Source organism: Pyrus communis, chromosome 6 (assembly GCF_041283825.1).
Source record: "Pyrus communis isolate YQ-2024b chromosome 6, ASM4128382v1, whole genome shotgun sequence".
Classification (NCBI taxonomy): Eukaryota; Viridiplantae; Streptophyta; class Magnoliopsida; order Rosales; family Rosaceae; genus Pyrus; species Pyrus communis.
This window is the reverse complement of record NC_142570.1, coordinates 19,220,366-19,228,010: the sequence shown is the minus strand read 5'-3', so window position 1 is coordinate 19,228,010 and position 7,645 is coordinate 19,220,366. Positions and strand designations below refer to the sequence as shown.

The window sequence follows — 7,645 nt, the reverse complement described above, 5'->3', positions numbered from 1 at the left end:
CATTAAGGCGTGTTTTCTTATTCGGCATTGGGCCCAACTACTCCAATTCATGCATATCAAATAAAACAAGAGAAGAGTACTTCAAAGTAAGGAAGAGCTTATGCTCTTTTACAACATTTGATCATATCAAATTACAACCAAAAAGTAATCTACACATTCCCATGGTTAAACCAAATTTGAGAGACAGACTTTCACATAGCTCAATTATCGTAGGCTTAGGTTCATAATCACCATTTCTTTAATTAATTAACGCTTTAACTAATTAAACTTGAATGCAACATTGTCATTTGGTTTTTGTATCCATAGAATAGATTTAAATGGAGCTAAATGAAATGGAAATCCAATTCTCATTTAAAGAGACAAAACTATTTTGTTCTCAACTAATTTGGGCCAAAATGCAATAACCTCAACTTTTGGGCTATATTGCAAAATACAAACTTTTTGAGGTCATTTTCTAAAAATACAAAAGTCCACTACTTCATGTAATTACAACTAGAACCCAAAAATTTCAACAAACGCAAAAACTTCATTAAAGGAGCAAAACAATTTGTCCTTTAGTGATTTTGGGCATTTACGTAAAAAAGTAAACTTTCGAGTTAAAGTGCAAATACACAAAAGTATCAAAACTTTATGTAATTGCTTAAAAACCCCAATAGTACCCCCATTATAGGGGTGGCCGGTCATATTGAGTAGTGATGGTGTGTGTGAGTTGATTTGTGTGTTTGAAAGGTGATTGAAAGTTGTAAAGGATTGATATGGTGTGAATAGTAAAAAGGTATGAATGTTGTTTAAGAAATCATATCATCTATCACTAACAAAAACAAATAAACAACCAAACACCTTTTTGAATCAAAACAACAAACTTTTTGTTTTTGGTATGAACAACAAGAACAAAGCAAGAACATTGAAGAACATCCATGAAAACCAATAAGAGCTCCATGAATGTTTTCACTCAATAAAACTCAAAATTTCACTACTCAAAAGAGGGTTAACATCCTAGGGTACTTAGGGATTCCTAATGTCACTTTAAAACACTTTTAACAAGACAAACAAGAACCCAAAAATCCACCCCTTGGATTTGGCCGAATTTCCCCATAAACATGGCACCAAATTTTAGCTCCAAAATTCATGCTTAAATGAACGACATCTACAACTTTTGAGATGGAAAAATTTCTAACAAAATTTACATTCAAAGAAGCAAGAATAAAGCTTGTAACAATTACAACATTCAAATCATAAACTATAAAATAACAAAACCCAAAAGGATTCACCTACTACTAGACCTAGGCTCTGATACCACTTGAAGGAAAATTTTGTGAAAACAAGTTCATTTGAGCAACATCTATGCATGCAATTAACAATTAAAGGCGGAATCATGCTTGTATGCACTCAAAAACAAAACTTTACCCATGAAATTCAAGGCCTAGGAGTTGTGGTGAACCAAGACTCAACTCAAATCTTAAAGAAAAGAGTTGAGAAACTTTTATACCTTTGAAGCACCTCATTGCTTCGCAAAGGATATTCACCCATGTGAGGGCCTTCTTTCCTTAGTCTCCTTACTCCTTGGCTCCATGGATGTAGATGGAGGAACTTTGCTTTTTGGCTCCATGACTTCTTAGATATGGATGAAGGAATGGATTCTCCAAGTTCCCAAGAAAGGGAGCCTCTAAGTTTCCCCACACCAAGGAGAGCATTGAGGAAGAGATGAGTGACCTAGGAAGAAATGGATGCTAGTCCATTCTTCCTAGGGTGGCCGGCCTCCTAAGCGAAGAGAGAGCTTTTGTGTTTTTCTCTTTTCTCTCTATAAAACCCTTATGAGGGAATGGGTTATACTTTCCTATCTATAGCCACTTACATTGAGTGGCATAATTGAAATTAAAACCAATTCTTCCTCACACTCTCTATGGCCGGCCATGTGGGTTCATTGGGCTTTCATGCCCTTTGTGTTTTGAAGTTGTCATACAAGTTGAGTCATTGGACTTGACATGTGAAGCCCATTGGGCCTTGAGGCCCAAAACTAACCCGAGGTCTAAAATGAACATATTCGTTTGATTAATTAACATATTAATTAATCCTAGCCATAAATAATTAAACCATCTAATTATCCTTACTCATCTCCGTTGTTTCTTCAATCTCTACCTTATACGGTGTATGATCCATTTGGTTCGTTTTAGTGGGGTAGTGAACTCTTTAAATCGATTGTGAATTGAAACTTACTTTTCAATTCTTCCTTTAGTGATTATACACCTATAGGGCTTCCACAAACCTTGAGTGACACTTAGCACTATGTCATGGCTACCCAAGCTAATCAGAAGAGGTGGAGAACCTATTCAGTTTGGGATTACAATGCAATACAGTCTTTCTCTAATACAATACTCTTGACCTCATTGTTTGATTTGATAGTTTATTCATGTCTACTATCCAATGTGATTTGCTTACTTATATGATTACCTTGAATGTGATTTGGAACGAATTCCTAAATCTCATTCATACGCGACACTATATAAAAAATAAAAAAATACAAGATTTGACACAAGTTTTAAACCATTAGATTAGTCCAATTTTTATGATTGAGATGCAATCTGAGAGCATTTAATTTGACATATAATTCTTAAAATAAATATACATTAGAAATAAAAATTAAAATCCAAAACTTTCTTAATTATGAATTTAATTCTCTCTTCTCAATACTAATTAATTGTTCTTTGGTTCTCCCTTGTATTCCCCTTGCTTTCCTTTTTCTCTTCGTCCTCTCCTCTATTCTGAAATTTTCTCCAACTTCATGTTCATATCTTCCAATCAATTGCACCATAAGTCTTTTTTCCACACAAAAGCTTCGTCATGGAACACATCACTAATATAGGCGGATATGTGGCTATATAAAAAGACACAAGATTTGACACAAGTTTTAAACCACTATATTAGTCCACTTCTAATGATTAAGATGCAATCTTTAGTCCAATTATTTTTCTTAATCTAAGTAATTTTGTATTGAAAATAATCTAAAAACTTTTTAATTGAGATTTTTTATTCTCTCTCCTATCTCATTAATTATTCTTCATTAATTTTCTCCCTTTTTCCTTTGAATCTTTCTTCTTCATTCATCCTCGCCTGCTAATTTTTTTACCAAGTTTTTTCGTTTTTTTTTCCTCCTAATTTCTTGCTCATATTGATCATGATGGTCATATCTTGCACCAACCAAATAGGTACCACTTATTGATCATGATGGTCATATCTTTACCTCGTGTTAGGTAAAGATGGGAATATACATATAAGGATCACTCCTCTGGGCAATGTGGGATGTCACAATCCACCCCCCTTAGGGCCCGACGTCCTCGTCGGCACACACGCTGCCAGGGTTAGGCTCTGATACCAAATTGTCACATCCCGGCCCGGGGCGGATCACTTCCCGGGCCCACTCCACTACCGTAGCACGATAAATTTGTCACATCCCGGCCCGAGGCGGATCACTTCCCGGGCCCGCTCCACCACCGTAGCACGATATTGTCCGCTTTGGGCTTTGCCCAGAGGAGTGATCCTTATATGTATATTCCCATCTTTACCTAACACGAGGCCTTTTGGGAGCTCACTGGCTTCGGGTTCCGTAGGAACTCCGAAGTTAAGCGAGAAGAGGGCTAGAGCAATCCCATGATGGGTGACCCACTGGGAAGTTGCTCGTGAGTTCCCAAAAACAAAACCGTGAGGGAATGGTAAGCCCAAAGCGGACAATATCGTGCTTGGGCCCGGGAAGTGATCCGCCCCCGGCCGGGATGTGACATAAGGCCTCTCTCTTACAAGTGAAGAGAAATATTACCAGACCGTAGTACTAAGTGGCAATATTGACTTCTAATTAAATGGTTGTGCATCAATTTGATTTTTTTATTTGATTTTTATTTTTTATGCTTTAAAACGAATTAAAACATATTATTTAAATATGTTTAAATCATGGTGCATCTGTATTGCCGGATTCTCTAGATGAAATGGCGCGAATACTTTTTTAATGCGATCAATATTTTTTGCACTTAGATCTCATGCCATAATATTATAGGTATATTTAGATGATTTAGGCCCAAACAATATTTACTTTATTGTTCATGATATTTGAGTTTACCTCTTCTCCAAAATGATGCATATGATCACATACTTAATTACAATAAAAAAGATTTAATTAACTAAGAATGGAGCTGGTTGGAAAAGGATTTGGTAAATTTTCAGTAAAAATGGTTATGAAAACAAATTCTTATGTCCTACGTAGATAAAATCTTGAGTCTACTATTGCACAAAGTGAAGATTGAGTGTTACCGTACCGAATGATCTTTAGCATCGAGGGCTTTGAAGTAGAGGACTAGAAAATAAGGAGTTAATTTTTTTTTAATAAAAGCAAAACCATATGGTTTAATCACTCATGAACCATGAATGTATTGTTGGCGTGAGTTCAGTTTAAAATATATCACCAATATTGTTCTAATTTAACCAGTTATTATTAGGTATTGAATTTTCACAAAAATTTCAATGATATTAGAAGTGAAATTCTCACATATAAGTTGCACATTATTTTGTTACATTTTCGATATGAGACTCTATTCTTCAATGTGTATATCATGAGGTTGGACCCAAAATAAATAACAAAATCATGAGGTAGTTGTTAACTGTTGATATTAATTTCGACCACCAGTCCTTTTCTCTTGTTTAAATTTACTTGGAAAAGCCGTCCGCATGATCATTTCATACATTTGCTTAATGGTCTGTCCTAAGATGAAGAAACTTTCTTGTTTAAGTATAACAAGTTAAACCCAAAACAAACCCTCACTAGAAAATGATTTCTCTACACTTATACTCGATCATTTTAATTGAAATCACCAAATTTGGTCAGCAAATAGAGTACTCTAAACTGATCAACCAATATATAACTTGACCTACACTTCAAATTTTTAAGCATATTCTATTTTTCTTAATTTCCCTCAAATAAACAAAACCCAGAACCCACAAATCATCAACTAATCCAGATCAAGAGATGCCGATTTATTAAGCCTGATATTAAAAAATAAAGAAAAAAGGATTAGTGAAAGTAATTATTAATTAACAGAAAACCCACCTAGTGGTTTACCCATCATTTGCTCTTGAAAGTCAGAATCTCCAACCAAAATACAAACACGGCAGAATCTTGTTAACTTATCTCTCCACCATCATTTGAATTTCTAGTGTTCTTCTCCCATCGATCCTACCTAGAATTATAAGCCCCCAAACTTTCGATGATTCCTATATATTCAAATTATAAAATACATCAACTTTTATTTATATTATTTATATATAATAATCCAAATGTCCCTTACATGCCATCTATAGATTAGCCTATGATTGTTCTGCAATCTCAAAGCTCAACTCCCAAGATAACTAACATAACCGAAAAATCAAACCATGTTCCCATTTTTTAGGTACAACTCTTTCTTCTTCTTCTTCTTCTTCTTCATATGTCTTTGCTTCCTCTGTTTTTCCCGCCCTGCCCTTCCAGCCAGAATCTTACCGGACTCAGTACCTGTATTAACTGATGCCTCCGACGTCCACAATGCCAAATGGCACGACTTCTCAATCTTCCTAGACGCCGGCAGAGGAAGCCTAGTCAGCGGCATGTCGGAGCTCAAGAACTACATGCACCGCTTCGGCTACTTACCCAATTCCAACTTCACCGATTTCTTCGACACCGAATTTGAGTCGGCCCTGACGCTATACCAGTCCAGGCTGAGCCTGCCCGTTACAGGCAAGCTGGACACTGACACAATCTCAGCGATCATTTCGCCTAGATGTGGTGTTAGTGATGCGTCGCAACATACTGCCTTGCATGCGACCCGTCACTTCGCCTACTTCTATGGCAAGCCGAGGTGGGAGCGCCCTTCCCCGCTCACTTACGCTTTCTCCCCCAACCACACGGTCAGTTACCTGAACCCATCGGATATTCGAGACATTTTTTGCCGCGCTTTTTCGCGGTGGTCGGCGGTGATCCCCGTGAACTTCACCGAGACCCAGAACTACGCTTCCGCGGATATTAAAATAGGGTTTTACCGCGGCGACCATGGAGATGGGAAGCCGTTCGATGGGGTGTTAGGTGTGCTGGCGCATGCTTTTTCTCCCGAAAATGGGCAGTTCCACCTTGACGCGGCGGAATCGTGGGCCGTTGATTTCAAAACGGATAAGTCAAAGGAGGCGATTGATTTGGAATCGGTGGCGACTCATGAGATAGGTCATGTACTCGGGCTGGCTCACTCCTCGGTCAAGGAGGCCGTGATGTACCCGAGCCTGCGTCCTCGGACCAAGAAGGTGAACCTCAGGGTTGATGACGTGGAAGGTGTCCAAGCTTTGTACGGTTCAAACCCTAATTTCAGGTTTAGCTCATTGCTGAGTGAAGATTCTTACAACCATGCAGTTTCTTTGGACCCGAGGTCTTCCTCTAAGTGGTCAATTTCTTTAAGACTCATCATCACTTTCGTATTGATTTTAGGCCTTTGGCAACCTGAGAATTATTGGTAGCCTCCAATTTTCTATTCTTAATTCTTTTTTCTTCTTCTTCTTTTTTTTTAAAAAAAAAAATTGGTTGAATATTTTTCGTACTTGTATTCTTTTCAGTGAAATTGTAGGGACAAAATACTAAATGAAGGTTAAAAGAATTCTTTCTATATCATCTTTATGTGTTTGGTTTGGGAATACGGTGACATATGGATTTCATCTGGTTGAAAATAGTAAAACACGCACTTTTTATCTTTTTGCATACTCTTGTTTATTTCTGACTGTTTAGATTGAATGAACAAAAAGAAAATTAAGAGAGATAATTACACAGAATGTGCAAAAGAAAAAAGGGTATATGAATATCATTTTCTAAACTTTTTTATGGACTTTTTGCATATAAAAGAAGGCAGAAGGGAAAACCCCCAAAAGAGGAGAACAAAAGGAAAAGATTAAGTATTAGTGGTCAGAATCATGGAGAATGACAAGGAGAATTCGAAGTCAATGGTTGTGTCTTATTAACCTGAGGACTAATTAATCCTGGTTGGAATGCTTTGTGAGATGGAAATCCTATGCTACCAACCCAATTTCTGTGATACATGCAACTTCCCGGGCACTGTAAAGAATATGCTTGACCTAAAAAAGGGGAGGAAATAAAGGTATCACCTACATCCCAAGATAGATAATTGTACCAGTCTCTCACAGAACTAGGCAGAAGGAACATATAACGTGCATGGGAGGATTTATAAGCTTGCTCGAAAGGGCAAAAAGATCATAAATTTTTTTTTAAAAGAAAAAGTCCCCCCAATCCCCAATACTTACGGTGCCCTAAATAAGAGGAAGTGGTGTATTCATCTCTCGTATTAATCGTCTGCTGGTTCACAGTCAAACTTATAGTTTGGAATATGATCACTGCCACTGATTTGGACCAGAAACCCGCAGTGGTAGATTGATCACTTGCCATCTTTTCGATAAAAAGGGTTTTAAGATTGTGTGAATGCACTCCCTTATGACCCTGCATTACAGTTTCACAAGAAGTTCTGCTTCAGCCATATATAGCAAGCAAGTTTGAGATAACACTTTTTGAGCTTGCCATTTGATCATCTTTTGGGACAAGTAAAGCAATACCATTTAAAAGTCCTGTTTA

General features: G+C 37.2%; 1 pseudogene; it reads left to right on the top strand.

Moving 5' to 3' along the window:
- Positions 1-5,341: 5,341 nt before the first annotated feature.
- Positions 5,342-6,554, top strand: LOC137709879 (metalloendoproteinase 1-MMP pseudogene; annotated as a pseudogene).
- Positions 6,555-7,645: the final 1,091 nt, after the last annotated feature.